The 19,582-nt window shown below is 38.4% G+C and overlaps 1 protein-coding gene across 6 annotated transcripts in view; it reads left to right on the top strand.

Moving 5' to 3' along the window:
- Positions 1–16,157: 16,157 nt before the first annotated feature.
- LOC124710153 (E3 ubiquitin-protein ligase RAD18-like) overlaps positions 16,158–19,582 on the top strand; it is a 101,854-nt gene continuing 98,429 nt past the window's right edge. For 2 of the 6 annotated variants that reach the window (XM_047240905.1, XM_047240899.1), the window contains exon 1: positions 16,382–16,674. The gene's annotated coding sequence lies outside the window, so the exon portion shown is untranslated. Of the gene's footprint in view, positions 16,193–16,381; positions 16,675–16,789; positions 16,819–17,022; positions 17,135–18,127; positions 18,147–19,582 lie in introns of those variants that run through there. The other 4 variants (XM_047240901.1, XM_047240904.1, XM_047240900.1 and 1 more) reach the window with 4 other exon arrangements.

Raw genomic sequence — 19,582 nt, 5'->3', positions numbered from 1 at the left:
GCCGGCACAGTAGCACAATGTGTCTGGTTAGAGGGCTGCTTGCTTTCTGCAATGAAAACTGAGTACAGGAATCAATGATCAGCTTGCATGGATGTCATGTGACGTCTGCCCAGACCTAAACGCAACAGACAGTACCAAACAAAATAAAAAAGTTGTATTGTTCGTAAAGATAATTATAACATTACCACGCCATTCCATACCATAGGAACCATAACATACACTGTCCGTTTTCCGAGCGTTCTGGGCCACTTTTGACAAAACTCTGTGTGCAACAACACTATGTGATATAAATTCATTGTTTCCTTTCGTTTACTTTACAGATATCTGAGTATTCAGATGCGTCCACTGAGGACAATGACGGTGAGATCCAGTGAGCTCCCAGCACGTTCCGTGAAAGCATGAACACATTCTTGGAATTAAATGACAAGTCATTTAAGCTAAGGTTTCGTTTGGAAAAAAGAACTGTAGAGCAGTTGGAACTAAGGCTTAGAGACTATCTGATTAAACCAACCAAAAGAAACTAGCCACTGACTCCAATGTTCATGTTGCTGTTAACGTTAAGATTTTACGCCACAGGAACCTTTGAGTTATTGGTGATCTATTTAAAGTAGATGCAACAATAGCTTACAGAGCTGAATTGCCTCATTGAAAAATGAATTTATGAAAATGCCAATGGATGAAAATGACCTTAGAAACACTCATCGTGATTTTTATCAAACAGCTCATTTTCCTAGCGTTTTAGGCGCTAGTGACTGCACTCATATTCCCATCAAATTGCCTGGTGGCTACAATGCTGATATATTTAGAAATCGCTATGGGTGGTTTTCTTTAAATGTACAAGAAATCTCAGATGCTAAGCTCCAGTGTTTAAATATCATAGCAAGATTGCCCGTGACAGCAATATTTTCCGAAACTCACGTATCCATGCCCAGTTGGAAGCAGGAGAAATTCTGGAAGGCATACTACTGGCAGACAGTGGCTGTCAGTGTTGCAAGTATTTGTTGACGCCAGTACTTCGTGAAGAAACGGCGGGGGAGCGGATCCATAACCGTGCCCACAAGAAAATAAGATCAGCAGTTGAGAAAATATTTGCGGTAGTAAAAAGACGATTTCCCTGCTTCAGTCTAGGACTCAGAGTGCAATTAAATCTTGCAGCACTTATAACACTTGCAGCATTAGTCTTGCACAATATGACTGTGATGCATCAGAGCAGGAGCCGGAGATTGATGACAATGTATTTGCTTGGAGAAGAGTGTATGCAGAAATTCCAGTACATGCAGAACATGAAGTCAACAAGGAGCATGATGTAGTGAGAGTGGCATTCATAAACAAAGTGTCAGTTTGAAACCCAGATTTTATTTTCCTTTCTTTTAGTTCTAGATACTTCTCTGTCTCCTGGTTACTGATTTCTGTATCAGAACAAGAACACCATAATATTACAAACTACCTTCATTTCCAAATAATAATAAAGATTAAAATATGGACAGAACACAGCATATAACTTTAGGATGAAAAATCTGTCCATGAATAAATTCCAGTAGCCTACGTACCAACAGAAAACGAATAAACAGCAGTCACAATGCAATTACTTCGAAATTTATCGACAATGTATTTATACAAGAAGTCTCAAGGTTGGAAAAATTTAAAATGCATCAGATTAAAAGTCTGATTTGTCTTTTCATTTCTTTAAGTTCCAATTTTTTCCCCTTATCTATTTTGAGGGTTTCCATTCTTATCTCATGTTCTCCATCAAGCACTGTACTTTGATTTTATGTTTAATGTTGAGGCATTCTAATCGTCTCTTGTAAAACTGGTATTTCTTATCGAGAACATATTCTATTCTTTTGTTTTTGGGACGAGATACTGACATTATAACAGAATCCTGGCTGTTGCGTTGCACATCAAACTATAATTAGAGATTATTTTCGGTGCAGAATACGCAATGCTGTGCTGTCATTGTAAACATTGTGTCCTTCGTTTTCTTTTTATTGTCAGCAACAAGAGCAATGTTTTCGCTTGGAGTTACAGCTGTGTCCTCGTTTACTGATGTCGCGAATGAACAGCAACTAGTTAGCTGAATCTCTATGAGAACACGAATGGAACTACCTTTTACATAGCAAACTTACTTCAAAAGAATTTATGCGATGGTATCAAACCAATGTGATCGCATCAAAGCACTGCACATAACTTCAGGATGACATTCTACATCGTCATTGTAGGGGTTGGAAATAGGAAAAAATTGTGGTTTCAGGGCTGCAATTACCTTTTGTCTGCTTTCTGTAACAGCCTCCAGTTTTATGTATTCCAACCTTGAAAACATTTTTCACTGTTTTTGCTCCAGTTTACATACCACATACATAAAAAATTATATGTAATAATTAGAAACTACTTCTTGAAATTATACCCTGTCATGCTCTAACGCTTTCTTGGTCCTCTCCTTAACATTTTCGTAACACATTTTCAAACTCTTTCAATCATGATCTGTCCCCATGTTACGAGGATTAAATTCAACAGCAACTTCTCTGCATACCTTTACCTTGTTGGCCGCAATGACTTTATATGTTTTTTTGCATTCAATTATATCTTTATACTGGCCCAACACAATTTCCAACAGTAAATCTTTCTCATACTGAGACAAGTTTGAGGATCGCTCCTTTTTCTGTTTACTAGTTTCCATAGTTTTTTTTACAGCTCAGCAACGTTGGTAATAAATACTGCGTATCTATGATATATGACAAATATCTGTTGTCGATGCACAATAATAGTGTCGATAGCCGATTTCAGCCATGTTGAGATACATGTTACATGCTATCTTAGATCAAATCTGAACATGCTTTAGTGGATCCAAATTTAGTGTTATACAATACAGCTGAGTCCTGAACGTAGCTAAGTTTCTAGTCTAATGTCAAATTTAACCTCCAATCAGTGATGTTTATACGATTGGCCATAATAATAATGTAGATATTACATTCCATACAAGTTTTCTACACTCCATTTTTACTGATTTGACTGGAAGTCTGCTGAAGAAAACTTCATGTTGCTGAGTATTTCTGCAAAAGATCCACTTTTCTACTGTTTACTAGCCGATTATTGCTCTTAAAAGAAAACGAAAATCTTCATTAAATATCTGTAGGTTACAATAGAATCGTAAATAACTTTTATGTAATTTAGCGTTTCATACTACCCAGAGTCCTTAGGAAACTAAAGAAAGACAAATCTAGTGTCGTTTTATAGTTATTGGCGATTTTTATGACACTACGTACATTCCCCAGTGTAAAAACTATGTTAAAAATCAATATAAATGATACTATTCACATTCATCCTATTTCATATTCAGAAGTGTAGCTTCCTGGCCGCTTGGAGCGCTGCTGTCACATAGTACAACAAAAATGAGCAATAGTGTCGCAAAGACATTCATTTCCATTCCATCAAATGTGAATCGCATGGAGGTAGAAAAAGAAGAGAGGTGGCACTACAGGCTTACGCTGTACGTTGTTTAAAGCCTGCCACTTTAAGTAGCCCAAAACATTAACAGACTACTGTTTACGATTGCCTCTTGTTCATGATTCCTGTCGTGTGCTCGCAACAACTGTTTTAAATATTAAAAATTATATAGGTTACATGAATAACATAGTATCGGGAAGGAAGTTTCGAATGCCTTTCTATTCTTATATACTTGGGCCTACTTGCTTCAGTAATATAACACATTTGTCCTCGTTAACGTAACCTGTTTCTTGCTGCTCTAATTCGGATAACCAGAAACAGAAAGAAGTACTGTGAGAAGGTTGTTTTTGTAATCCATTTAATTCCTCTTTCACTGTATTTGTATCGATAGTAAATGAAACTGGATCTCCAAAACCAATGCTTGATTGTTTACTGGCAAAGGTACTGCTTCTTGTTCACTACATTTTCAGTTGTCAGCTCATATGCTCAACATTTTTTGCAAAAAAACTTACGTACATGTTATTTGCTAGCCCATAAACGTGTACATGAGGAAAGAAACAAGGCATGCTAGCATATCTTGTGCATGTCAACAAAGTGAATGTTTACTGATGTGTCAAAGAGACAGAATTGCATACAAGTATATCTCCATGCAGAATAGCGTTCTTCCTTTATTAGACTGCTAATGCATTAGTCTCACTGTGGTTTACCCACCTTCTCACTTTGAGATCTTACCTATGGCAGGTCATTTAGTGTGTGGCTAGTAACAGCAATTTACAGGGTAAGAAAAGATATAATTTTTAAATATCTTCCAGCATTGTGGAATGCTATAAATGTGATTAAGGGAATGGTCTCAAACGCTTAAGACCCCTTAAAATACATAGTTTGCTTTAACATGTATGTGAGTAACATTTTATTAATGATAGCCTATTGTGTGTAAGATGTAGCCCTATCCTCCCAACAGCAGAATATTTGTTTCATTTCCTGGGATATTTCTCGTCAGAAACTTTGTCATTTAGGAATAACTAAACATAGCACAATTGAAATGTATGTCTTCTATGATAATCTGCTTGATTTTACTTTTGAATTCTGAGGTTTTCAAAGTAGGTAAGTCTATACCATAGTTTTATGGTCCATATATCATTTGTACAACAAATCATAATGATATAGAATGAGTCCCTATATAATGACATCAATTTTCTTTGTAAATATGCCTCCATGATGATCATTTATTAGTTTATAAGTTTTTTAATTAAAGGCAGGCAAATGTTAGTTAGTAATACCTACCTATCACCGATTACACATTACAGTAATAGAAAATCTTCTGTGGAATAGGAGAAGTTATCAGAGATACGTTTTCAGGTTTGTTTCAAATTTTACTTTGATTCTGTGTCAGGCATTTTATATCAAAACGTTTGGTTGCAGCATTGTGAACCCCTGTTTGTGCTACAGACAACCTTAATGTGGCATTATAAATGTCATTTTTTTCTTCTGGTATTGTGAAATATTGAATTTAATTGATGAAAGGAGAAAATATAAAAATGCAGTAAGTGAAACAGGCAAAAAGGAATACAAACGTCTCAAAAATGAGATCGACAGGAAGTGCAAAATGGCTAAGACCTTTGGAGATAAGAGAACGACTTGTATGAATATCAAGAGCTCAGATGGAAACCCAGTTCTAAGCAAAGAAGGGAAAGCAGAAAGGTGGAAGGAGTATATAGAGGGTCTATACAAGGGCGATGTACTTGAGGACAATATTATGGAAATGGAAGAGGATGTAGATGAAGATGAAATGGGAGATATGATACTGCGTGAAGAGTTTGACAGAGCACTGAAAGACCTGAGTCGAAACAAGGCCCCCGCAGTAGACAATATTCCATTGGAACTACTGACGGCCGTGGGAGAGCCAGTCCTGACAAAACTCTACCATCTGGTGAGGAAGATGTATGAGACAGGCGAAATACCCTCAGACTTCAAGAAGAATATAATAATTCCAATCCCAAAGAAAGCAGGTGTTGACAGATGTGAAAATTACCGAACTATCAGCTTAATAAGTCACAGCTGCAAAATACTAACACGAATTCTTTACAGACGAATGGAAAAACTAGTAGAAGCCAACCTCGGGGAAGATCAGTTTGGATTCCGTAGAAACACTGGAACACGTGAGGCAATACTGACCTTACGACTTATCTTAGAAGAAAGATTAAGGAAAGGCAAACCTACGTTTCTAGCATTTGTAGACTTAGAGAAAGCTCTTGACAATGTTGACTGGAATACTCTCTTTCAAATTCTAAAGGTGGCAGGGGTAAAATACAGGGAGCGAAAGGCTATTTACAATTTGTACAGAAACCAGATGGCAGTTATAAGAGTCGAGGGACATGAAAGGGAAGCAGTGGTTGGGAAGGGAGTAAGACAGGGTTGTAGCCTCTCCCCGATGTTGTTCAATCTGTATATTGAGCAAGCAGTAAAGGAAACAAAAGAAAAATTCGGAGTAGGTATTAAAATTCATGGAGAAGAAATAAAAACTTTGAGGTTCGCCGATGACATTGTAATTCTGTCCGAGACAGCAAAGGACTTGGAAGAGCAGTTGAATGGAATGGACAGTGTCTTGAAAGGAGGATATAAGATGAACATCAACAAAAGCAAAACAAGGATAATGGAATGTAGCCTAATTAAGTCGGGTGATGCTGAGGGAATTAGATTAGGAAATGAGGCACTTAAAGTAGTAAAGGAGTTTTGCTATTTGGGGAGCAAAATAACTGATAATGGTCGAAGTAGAGAGGATATAAAATGTAGGCTGGCAATGGCAAGGAAAGCGTTTCTGAGGAAGAGAAATTTGTTAACATCCAGTATTGATTTAAGTGTCAGGAAGTCATTTCTGAAAGTATTTGTATGGAGTGTAGCCATGTATGGAAGTGAAACATGGACGATAAATAGTTTGGACAAGAAGAGAATAGAAGCTTTCGAAATGTGGTGCTACAGAAGAATGCTGAAGATTAGATGGGTAGATCACATAACTAATGAGGAAGTATTGAATAGGATTGGGGAGAAGAGAAGTTTGTGGCACAACTTGACCAGAAGAAGGGATCGGTTGGTAGGACATGTTCTGAGGCATCAAGGGATCACCAATTTAGTATTGGAGGGCAGCGTGGAGGGTAAAAATCGTAGAGGGAGACGAAGAGATGAATACACTAAGCAGATTCAGAAGGATGTAGGTTGCAGTAGGTACTGGGAGATGAAAAAGCTTGCACAGGATAGAGTAGCATGGAGAGCTGCATCAAACCAGTCTCAGGACTGAAGACCACAACAACAACAACAACAACATTGTAATTATGTGCATCACTGTTCATTTTAAAGTGCAGTGGATTATTTACAAAAAAACTTCATGAAGGGATAACTATACTGCGAAGCGGATAGATTGATACTCACACGCCAAGCACAAAGCAGGCATGACGAAAAGAGTGTTAACACAAATTTTCAGCGAAAGCCTTCTTCAGGAATGGAAGCACAGCACACTTACACATTCATACAATCGTATGCATAAAACTCATGCACACATGACCACTGTCTCCGGCTTTATAAATGGGGAGGAAATGAGAACAATGAATGATAATTATTGGTGAGAGGGATTTAGGGTATCAGATACTGCCCCAACAATCAGCACGGTTACTTAGCCGTGTGTAGTGTGGTGACGAGCCCATCGATACAGTGGGGCTCATCCAAGCAACTTCGAAGGTAATGGAAAACACAATGAAGAAGAGAAAGAGTGGACACTGAGTAAAGTAATGTAAATCGAAAGTCAAATGAGGTTTGAGGTGCCATGTCACGAATAGCGTGGCGCCTTCTGTCGGAGGTTCGAGTAATCCCTTGGGCATGGTTGAGTGTGTTGTTCTTAGCATAAGTTAGTTTAAGTAGTGTGTAAGTCTAGGGACTGATGACATCAGCAGTTTGGCCCCTTAGGAATTCACACATATTTGAACATTTTTTTGAAACAAAACCATTACAATTGAAGTAAACAGTGTCACAATAATTCATGTATACAAAAGAAAATATTGCTTGAATTGTTCCACTTATGAATGAAATCAGATTATGATTGGGGCGATTAATACACTTTTAAATGATGCAAGCTGGCATTTTTGATGAAACAACTACTGAAACTATCTCTTTAATTATTTTTTTACTAAACACTGTCCTACAGAATTTTCCCTGTTAAAGACAATTCAGGCTTCACCTATTCATTTATTACCCTCAATGTACAAGACCAATACCATTTTACTGCTATGTGTTGACAACATGACTTCCAATAATTAGCACAAAAGAATGGGCTTGAATTGCAAGAAATCCTAACAATAATACAAATCCAAAAGATATGAAATTAAGGAAATATGAAACTACCTCCAACTCTCTTAACTGCCTGAACTCATTTCAGTCATGGATTCCAATAGCACAAACCTCATTCTATTTCAAAAGTCACTTACCTCACAGAAAATCTTCATAACATGAACTACAGCAATTTCAGCAAGTAGCAACAACTGCCAGCAAAATAAAAAAAATTCTAATTACTATAGTCTCTAACTACTAGGAGGCATATGGTTAGCAAAAAGAAAGAGTTTGTTGAAGACCAACCATTGTATTTACAATATTTTACCTTATTCATGTGACATCCAGTTTTAAAAATTATATAGTTGTCAATAATTCCACTGTCTAAACATTTCAACCATATCCACCATCATACATTTCCTTGCATATTTACTTATAAATACATGATTTCATCTCACTTTACAATACATGTCCTACCAACACAGAGTCTTTACTTAGAATATCATGCCCATACACTTTCCTATCCACTCACTAATTGCTGGTCCATTTAACCACAGAATCTCTTGCCGAGGGCACAGAGCCTCTTCTACTGATTCACCAGGTGTATTTCGTTAGTGGCCCTTGAAAACTTTTGCAATGTCTCTTTTGCTGTATCCATTTTCCCCGAAAACATGTTTTCATTTCTATAATTCGGACTGTAGGTCGTCATCGTCAGAGATAATCTTGGCTCTATGAACAAACGTGTTCAGGACAGCTTTCTTGTATAAAGGGCGGTGGACTATTGGCGTTCAAGTACCAATCAGTGTATGTTTGTTTCCGGTACACAGAATGACCAAGCTGGCCTCCTGCCTTCCGCTCAACCAAGACATCCAAGAATGGCAGCTTGCTATGCTTCTCCATCTCGACGGTAAATTTAATGTTGGGACAGACAACATTCACGTGATCGACGTATCTTCACCATGAGGCCATATCAGGAAGGTGGCATCAATGTATCGTAGATAGCAAGACGGCCGTAATGTCGCAGTTTACAGAGCCTGCTCCTCAAAGTGCTCCATGAAGAAATTTGCGACTGCTGGAGACTGTGGTGTTCCCATGGCTGTGCCGTCCGTCATCTCATAATATTCATTGCAGTACAAAAAGTATGTTGTTGTTAGGACGTGACAGAACAACTTAATGATTCCAGATGGAAAATGTTGGGCCAAAAGATCCAGTGTATCTTGTATTGCCACCCTCGTAATAGTGACACAATGTACAGGTAGTTTGGGTCTATTTTCATTCTCTTGAGAGTCTCATCAAATTTCTGCTAGTTGACAACATGGTGTTCACAATGTCCTAGTTTTGGTGCTAATAATCCTGCCAGATGTTTAGCAAGTCTGTAGGTAGGCGAACTGATTACACTAACAATGGGACTCAGAGGAACACTGTCCTCGTGTTTCTTTGGCAATCCATAAAACCTGGGAGGTCTGGCGGCATGAGGTGTTAATTTCTTCACCACTTCATCTGGTAAACCAGAATCCTTTAATAACTTCCCTGTCTTTCTGACAATGGCCTGTGTGGGATCACGACTAAGCTTGCAGTACGTAGAGTCTTCTAATAAATGGAGCATCTTCAGGTGGTAGTCTGCAGAGTTCAGAACCATGGTGGCATTCCCTTTGACAGCTGGCAAGACAATCAAGTCTTCATTATCACGCAATAACCAAAAGCAACGTCGTGCCTCCTGGCTAATATTAGATTTTGGTGGCTTATCTTTCCCAGGATATGGCTGGTAGTTAACCTGACTTCCTTAACTGCATTGTGCGAAAGATTCCTAATGCACTGCTCTATTCCACTAATTATATCCAGTATTGGCAGGTGTCGTGGAACTGGAGAAAAGTTGAGGCTTTTACTCAGCGCTGATATAGACCTGTCGTCAAGTTCTTGGTTGGAAAGATTAACAACCATTCTGTGGGCCTTACCGGGTTTTACATTTCAGTCGGTCGAACTTGGCACATTGTTCCGACCTTGCCTTGGATAAACTTGCATGTTGTAGAGCTGCCATGGCTACATCCACCAACTCCCAATCGAATGGTGACAATGTTGATGACATATGAATGTGGCAGCTTGTATATCGGACAAGGTTGTGGAACGTTGAACTGACCACAAGAGCCATATAAAATAATGGGAGCTTGACAAGTCGGCCATAGTGGAACATTGCCTCGAAAACGGACATAATATACAGTTCTAAAATACAAAAGTGTTGGCTCATGCATCTACATATTGGGACTCTGTTATAAAGGAAGCGGTTGAGATTGAACAACAACAATTTCAACAGAGACCAAGGATACACACTCAGCAGGGCATGGAGGTGGGCGTTGGACATCGAAACAAAGCAAATACAGATGCGCTACGCAGGAGTGGCAGTTTCAGACGTGGCGCCTGCACTTGGCGCGACCTGACGTCACCGGTGCTGTCAGGGGCAATAGCCTCGCTAGCGCTCCACATTGGGTCTATCTGTTTCAACGCTGATGACGTCATCATGCCTATATAAGCGAGAAACCGTAACAGCCCCGGCAGTCAGTGAACTCCTGACGACAATGGCGGAGATGATCATCGAAAGCTTGAGGATTTTATTCGAATTGATGAGACTTGAAAACCGAAAACGTATTATTCATAATGTAGGCAAACCATCACCTTATGTCAAAGTAAAACTGGATGCGTAAATCTTGAATTTCTCTTCGTAATTTGTATTTGTATCTTGCTTAACAAGTAAAAATACTGTTGTTTAGACATTCTCAAATATTTATAGAATGATGACTCCTTCTCTTCCATCTCCTACAAAGTCTCGATTTTTTAACATTTATCTAAGCCAGACTCTTTGTACTCTCTGTTTCTCATCATCAACCATGACAACAATCATAGCATATTGCTTTAAACTAAATTTCAGCATTTTATGATGATCTACCATGAACTACAAAATAGCACCCATGGTGAGTTTTTTATGAACCAGCTGTAACGTCACAACGTTCTTTCGACATTGATGTACTGTATAATGTGAATGCTCAGAAATTCCTCTGACCCTCAACGTTCAAAAACGTGACGGTTACATGACGGTGACAATCCAGCAAGTACTATAATACACATTCAGTATGTACTCTGAATGTTAGATAGAGTTTGATCTGCATGATTTCGTACATTTCGGCTATGAATGATCTGATGAGATCCAAGACGATGCTGCTGACAGTTGTCAATCGTTAATAATAACCAGAACTATAAATAAAAGAGCCAATAGAAACATTAGACGATAACAATGTATAATAGAACTTGCCTTTAAGTATGGAAGGAAGGTAGGTAAAAAATGAAGCAATCGAAGAGTTTACGAAAGTAAAGGTGTGCTTTTCTGATATAGAAAAATGGCGTTAGGCTCAAAGTATAGCATCAAATTCCAGAGCGCAGTAGGTGATATAAAAAATTTTTATTGACATTATATGTTCTAGAATATTGATAAAGTAGCCAAAATAATATTAGTCTTGCCACATGGAAATGCAGATGTCAAACACACTTTCTCCACGATGTCAGATATTAAAATTAAAAAATATTAATACTCTACCCCCAGTACACTAAGTGATTTGTTAGGAGTGTGAGCATTAAATACGAGTAGATTGCTTTCCTTTTTATCCTGATCTCTGAAGGAATACCGTATTTAACACCCATCACACATAATAACACTTTTAAAAATTTTCTGATCGTGAAGCACACGTCGTCCACCATCCCCTGTCCACTGGACCGTACCCTTTGTTGGCTCATGATGCCACACACGCAGCTCTCTTAGGGTACTGCAAAGCGACACGCCATGTGGCTGCCCGTGACCACTCGGACCCTGCAAATGACAGACGAGATGTCATGCTAATCCACAAACAAACCATCCAAGAATTTGCCGTCGAAACACGTGCTCCTTCTCTGTTTCTCCTTTTGTAACGTGCCACAGCCAGGCCTGCACGAAACGTCGGTCGTGGTCCGACCCAAACTGCAAACAAAATAGCATTTATCCGGTAAACCCCTGTGAAATACTGACACATGTGAAACGCCTTCTTTCCAAGGCAAGTTCCTGACTGAGAATGGATTCCGCCAAGGGCTCTAAGCTACTATCTATACTGAGGAGAAGGGATCTCACGACAAGAAATTCACTTATATAGCATAGGATATACTGTTTATTTATAAATATCAATTTGCAGGGGCTGGATCTCACTTTTATTTAGTGGGAAAAGCTCACATCCAGCACGTGCATGTCTTAATTATGTAATTATACTGTGACAGATTGAAGGTGTCTTTTGTTGAAAAATTTTCCAGTTGCACTCACCTTGACATGCAAGGATCGACTGAGCTGGCTGGGAGAGAGAGACACATCCAAATGCATGAGTGTACACAAAACAACTATCAGAAACAATAAAGCGATCAATCGGGAAATTGACGTAGCAACTGGATTTTTAAAAGTAGTGTAGACTTTCTGAAGTGATTCTCTCTGCTACATTGGGAAGTAGAGAGGAAGGTTCTATTGTGTGATAGTTAGCACACTGGACTCGCACTCGGGAGGACGACGGTTCAATCCCGCGTCCAGCCATCCTGATTTAAGTTTTCCATGATTTCCCTAGATCACTCCAGGCAAATGCCGGGGTGGTTCCTTTGAAAGGGCACGACCGACTTCCTTCCCCATCCTTCCCTACTCCGAGCTTGTGCTCTGTCTCTAATAACCTCGTTGTCGACGGGACGTTGAACACCAATATCCTCCTCCTCCTCCTCTCTATTGTGTGATTAGAATAGAATCAGCAACTACCGCTGCAAGACAGAGTCCACTGTGATGTATTGAGAGCAGCTAAACACGACACACTTAAACTACGATCCAGTTCGTAGCAACAGGCTGTCATGGCTAGATGTCGAAGACAGTTGAAAATACTAGCATATCTCGATTACTAGCCTTCCAGACGTCCACACACAGCGCGCCAAGCCCCCGAAACGCTGCCGAGGGATGATTGGAGCGGTAGGAATTCGGATGTTATCAATACGTCCAGTGCAAATATCCATCATTTTGAATCTTTTCTCACTCAACAAACACACGTCCGCTACTGATGCACTCACCCAGCACACTGGTCACTTCGCCAGCCCTCGCCGTCAGACGAGTAGGCGCATTCTTTGTACATGTCAAATACTGAGCTAATCTGTTACTTTGGTTGCCAACTCCGTGTGACCTCTCTTGCAGGCAGCTGCAGTGCGCTGGGAAACAAGCAGCAGCATCTTGAATGTATACTAAATAATTCCGCCACGACATAGACCACCCAGTTAAAAAAAAAAAAAAACACTTTACCCAACCTGAGGCAACGATGTTGTTGACTATACACGTGGAGTTTCTTGCACAGAATGTACATTCCTCCTGTTTAAATGAATTATTTTCGAAGATTGAAGAAATCGGACAACACACACGTTACCACATCGCTAAAGTATCATTATTTTTTGTGAAAATCCTGTACAGGACTATGGTATACTTCCATCAGATAGAGAAATGTTTTTTCTTATCCGTCGCATCTTGTATCACAAGATTAGAATATTAAATTCATTTTCGGCTCTTGATGGTGCGCTAAGATCTACCACCGTCACAGTACACCTCCTCACTTTCGATCTCTCTCTTAAGCTAGCCAAACGTCTGGCCACATACGAAATCTATCAAGGTAACAGCACAGAGAAGTTGTAAATGTAACTTTTATACTACGTATCAGTTTATAAATTCTGTAACATATCTGATTTTATTATGATGGTTGTCCCTACCTCTACAGTTGGATGAGTGAAATATCATTAAAAGATATCGCCGCAATGAAAAAAAAAGAACACCAAGTGAAGAATCATATCTGTGGCGCCCTAGCCATCACCTACACCCGCCAGGCGGCTTGTCACTGATATCAAATTGATAAGACAATTAATTAAATTGTCATGAGAGTCACTTTGCATGGCGAGTAATTTTCTTTTTTCAGTAGTCGGATTATACTCTGGAGGAAAGAAAATGTTCTTTTCGAGGAATGCTATTGAAAACCGACATTTGAAGCTAACCACAGAAGAATTCCACTGCTGACAACATTCATTACACTTAAGGACCACACTATTAAAAATGCACTATTAAAAACATCACAGCGACCATGTTACTGTTACCCTGCATAAAACACGGTCTTGGTTCTACAGGCACACTTAAGAGTCGCTATAGTGTAACAACTTCTGGTACATACATACATACATTAATCCTTGTTCCATAGATCATGAATACGACATTTCGTAATGATGTGGAACGTGTCACTTTAACATACGTTTCCTTTACACAAAATAATTAATTAATTAATTGATTCTTTTACAGTTACTACTTCATATCTAAGAATTTATCTATTGAGTAGAAGGGGTTGTCATTCAGAAATTCTTTTTAATTTGCTTTTAAATGTTGGTTGGCTGTCTCTCAGACTTTTAACACTATTTGGCAAATGACCAAAGATTTTTGTGGCTGCATAGTTCACTTTCTGTGCCAAAGTGAGATTTAATCTGGAATAGTGAATATCATCCTTTCTTCTAGTGTTGTAGCTATGCACTTCGCTGTTATTTTTGAATTGGAATGTGTTCTTAATGACAAATTTCATAAGTGAATATACGTATTGCGAAGGTACTGTAAATATCCCGAGTTCCTTAAATAAATGTCTGCAAGGTGATCTTGGGTGGGCTCCGGCTATTATTCTGATTCCATGCTTTTGTGCAATGAATACTTTCTCTCTTGATGACGAATTGCCTCAAAATATGATGCCATATGAAAGCAGTGAATGAAAATAGGCATAGTAGGCTAATTTACTGATATGTTTATCACCAAAATTTGCAATAACCCTAATAGCATAAGTAGCTGAACCTAACCGTTTACCGAGCTAGGTGGCGTAGTGGTTAGACACTGGACTCGCATTCGGGAGGACGACGGTTCAATCCCGCGTCCGGCCATCCTGATTTAGGTTTTCCGTGATTTCCCTAAATCATTCCAGGCAAATGCCGGGATGGTTCCTCTGAAAGGGCACGGCCGACTTCCTTCCCTAATCCGATGAGACTGATGACCATGCTGTCTGGTCTCCTTCCCCAAACAACCAACCAACCAACCTAACCGTTTCAGCAGATAATCAATGTGTTTCTTCCAGTTCAATTTCTCATCAATGCACACACCCAGAAATTTAGAGTATTCTACCTTAGCAACAGACTTCCATTCATAGTCCGTATTTATCAATGGTGTTATGCCATTTACTGTACAGAATTGTATAAACTGTGTTTTCTCAGAATTTAGTGAGAGTCCATTTGCAGAGAACCACTTAATAATTTTCTGAAAGAGATTATTTGCAAATTCCTCAGCTAATTCTTGCTTCTTGGGTGTGATTATTATACTTGTATTATCAGCAAAAAGAAATAACTTTGCATTTTCATGAATATAGAGTGGCAAGTCGTTAATATATATTAAGAACAACAAGGGACTCAAGACTGAACCCTGTGGGACACGATTCTTGATACCTTCTCAGTTAGAGTACTCTGCTGATTTTTGTAGACTATCTGTACTGTTAATTTCAAACTTCTGCATTCTTCCAGTTAAGTGTGAATTAAACTATTTGTGCACTGTCTCACTCATACCACAATACTTGAGCTTATCTAGAAGAATTTCATGATTCACACAATCAAGCCTCTCCATTCAAAGGCAGCATTGTTGTACTAAGTATCCAGTTACGATGCAAATCATCCTTAAGTTTGGTAATTGTATTAGCCCTCTAACAAATATGAACAGTTATTGGAATCGTCTGGCGATCAGATACAATGACAGGATTAGTAAACACATCGCACAATTGTAATTGTCTTCGAACCGCTCAGTTGTGTGGCTTACACAGTCATTACAATCTTCAAATACTAATAATAATAATAATAAATAATTTCGTTAAAGATTGCATTTTACGAAGCTAATACGTGCTCTCAGCTAGAAATAAACTATTGTGTTGAATAAAATACATACAGTATATAGTATCTTTCCTCTCTAAAGGTTAGTAGTTTGACAGTTTAAATGTATATGACCCTAAATTGCTAAGGGGGGATAAAAAATCTCTCCTTTTTATCCCCGAATAGCCTAGAATTGAATTCAACTACCATAAGATGACCAAAATATTGATATGTTTACAGGATCAAGAATTTCGCTGCCATTTTATAAACATAGAAACATTTCACACATAAATCTAACAAAACCCCCTCGAGAATGAATTCCTTATGCCTTCGCAAGTTCAAGTCACATAAAAAGAGAAAAGTAGTTGCTGCATGAAACTATATTTACTATGTTAACAGTGACTCTGTGAATGATCCACTATCACCAAGTTCACCACTTGTCGTGCTTGGAGTTAGCCTAGCTTGAAGGGTATGGAATACATTTGTTTATAATTCATATTCTTTATGCAGCCCATGTATTGCCAGTTATTTGTGTAGGCGATATTATAAACAAAATTTGACATTGTAGTGTAATGTAGCGGAATTTGAGTATGCTTATAGCGGAAACTGCTGGCAACACTGATTTGTAGTAGTCATTGAGTTTCGTACCAATACAAAATAAGCGAAGGCGGGAAGGGTAGATTGAAAGTGTTATCATTCTTTTGGGGGTGTTGTGTTTTGTGTGAATTGTAAACAAAACTGAAAACGGTTTCGCCGTTGGAACAACGGAGATTGAGCTTAATTGTTCTTGTGATCGTGTGTGTAAATCTAATGTTCGCGTTGAGAAATCTGTCTGGGACAGTATATGAAGTGTCAGTTGCAGCAGATATTTTGTTATGAAATGCATAAATAGATAACGAAGAATTTATTTTTTTAAAAGAAAGATAGTGGACACATGACTGAAACTAAATGGTTTGTTGATCTTGTATATGAGTTTACGTCAACGAGTTTAGTAGGTGCACTGCACCTTTGTTGTGAAATGCTGTGTGTTTCAGAGTTTCAGGATATGATTAGTTTTTTGTGAGACTCTCACGTGTTGGTAGTACAATTTAAAAAGTAGCCTATTCGTATTTTGGTTTATTATTTTAACCAGAACAATGATTGCGGTATACTTGGAATGAAATTTATTAACTGACAGTACATAAAATTTAATAAATACCCCGTACTAGACTAGCATTGACGGACATCAGTGCTTTTTAAGATTTGAGGACCTGAACACAGGATACGTCAAAAGAATAACTGAACAAGTACAGTATGTGCTATCAATTCACATCGATTTTGTGTGATAATGGGCCAGGGGAAAATTGTTTTTGGTCCTAATCCTTGACATAGTTTGAGTCACTGTGAATATTGATGTACGTCACTATTTGAGGTATAAGAAAAATTCGTGTTAATTTCCTGCCAAAAGTAGTTTATAAGATTAAGAATTTATTTTCATATTACTGTTAAAGACCTGTTAAGTTGCCTTTGACTGTGAAACTGGAACTTGGGAACGTTCACATAACGGTTAATTATTGAATCAAGAATGTGGCACACTGTCTGATGTAAGAATTACAGAAAATTTCTTGAAATTGTGAAAATACTTCTGTCTTATGGTCAAGCATGTCGTATTGAGATGTCTTCTGACCTTATTCTTTAAATGTTTTGATTTGTAACAAATGAATGCATTTGAACAAATGTTAACTAATGCGAAATATACGGTAGTTTACGTTGTACACATACACTTCTTGTATGGTTAATGAGAATAGTCAGTTCAAGTAGTTTTCACACATATGAAAATGTAGTTTTTCGGAATACTAGGCTACGTGGGTCTATGCGTGTGCAACCAGTTCCTGCTTGTTTGTATTTGAAAACAGAGTGGTGTGTAGATTTAACCATAAAGTTACCTTCTTTGGTGTGATTAGGAATGCAGTCCTCACAAACTAAAAATTCAGCTTCCTAACTAGTTGTTTAAATTATACAATTAAAAGAAAATTTGAACAGGTTGTATCATAACATACATCACCTTTTATTGTTTTTCTGTGTTACACCATTACTAATCATACCAGACAAAAAATTGATCACACCCAAGAGACATGACAGATACCACTCCAATATGAGAGTAGTTTGAAAAGTTCTTGGAATTAAATAGAAAAGAAAACTAATTAAATCACTGAAACTATTTTTATTTTTCAATGTAGTGCCCTTGTATGTTAATGCACTTCATCCAGCAATGTTCCAGTGTTTTGATCCCATCTTGGAAATGAGTTTCCTCCAGGCCTGCAAAATAGTTATCAACTCCGGCTATCAATTCTTCGTTTGAAGTGAATCTTCATCCACCAAGAAAAATTTTCAGTTTTGGGAAGAGATGGAAGTCTGATAGCCATATCGGGTGAATAAGACAGGTGTGGCAACAATTCATACCTTAGTTTGTGTAATTTTGCCATGGTGATGGCCCGTGTGTGCGAGTGTACATTGTCTTAATGTCGGCACCCATCTTGCAGATAATTTTTTCATTTATAATTCTTCAGTTAAAATGTGACTCCTTTCAGATGACATCTGGCAAGCGTGTGCAATTTCACGCACTTTCAATCAGCGATCCTTCATGACCATTTTGTGCACTTTTACAATGTTTTCTGGAGTAGTGACACATCTTGGCCGACCACTATGCGGATCATCATCTCAGTTCTCCCGAGAAAATTTAAATTCATTTGTCCCCTTGGCAACTGTTGAATATGAAGGAGCAGAGTCTCCCAGTGTATTCTGGAAATCAGCATGAATGTCCTTTTCTTTCATACCTTTCTGTACAAAGTACTTAATCACTGCTCAAATCTCGATTTTTTTTTCCATCTTCACAAATCACTACGCGGGAACAGCAACAGTGCCATATCACCGCCACAACTCTCCTCTAAGAGCACTGACATGGCACTTGTTTACAGGTCACAGTGCACTGAATATCATGCGAATAACTCGTGCTAGTGCTGACCTCTCATGGTGATTCCGAGAACCTTTCAAACCACTCTTGTACCATGTAACACCACATCTAATCTTGACAATGGCCTCAATTTGGCAAGAAAGAGAATCTACAAGTTTCATGAAGTGCATGCTATTGTATTCAGCTGAAACCAGCCGTAGATGATTAGATCCCATAAAGCCACAAAATAGTGAGGATGTTGATTATAATATTCCAGATTGTCCAAGACATGGTTTTAATTAATATCAGGTGATTTAGCAGGCCTGTTGCGTTGAGGTATGGTGCATGAAAGTTTGTTAAACGAGGAATGCGCACATACAGTTCCCTTAATATAGCTGTTGCCATCTAAAAAGACAATAGTGTTCACGGCAGACTCTTCATGAGTATGTAGAAAAAAGATTCATACTTGGTCACTGAGAATACTGAAGTAAACATGTAATTCTCATTGTCACTTGGCTGTAGTACAGTATGTCCCCATAGCATTAGAGAACTATATCTTGCATGGACTACTCTATTCACACTTGCTTCTAGTCAACTGCTGACCAGTTTCTGTGATGTTTGGCCCACTGAAGACTTGCAGCTTTATATATTGCTTTGAGCAGGAATCTTTTAAAATTAGGTACCCAATTCCAATGTTTGCTAAGATACTGATTGAGATTAACCCTCATCCAAGGATAGCAGCAATTCCTGTCAGCTTTGAAACCTTTTGCCATTGACAAAGTGTGACACATCTCCAGTCTTTGGTTTAGATACTTGTATGCCTGCTGCTCTTACACTGTGTTACATTTCTGTAGGTACATGTTGATACACAAACACGTGGGCAACTGTATTTGTGATGTGGTCACATAAACATCTTTATTTGTGATG

Source organism: Schistocerca piceifrons, chromosome 1, assembly GCF_021461385.2.
Source record: "Schistocerca piceifrons isolate TAMUIC-IGC-003096 chromosome 1, iqSchPice1.1, whole genome shotgun sequence".
In the NCBI taxonomy this organism is placed as follows: domain Eukaryota; kingdom Metazoa; phylum Arthropoda; class Insecta; order Orthoptera; family Acrididae; genus Schistocerca; species Schistocerca piceifrons.
The sequence above is the reverse complement of the archived record's forward strand: the minus strand, read 5'-3'. Positions and strand labels throughout refer to the sequence as shown.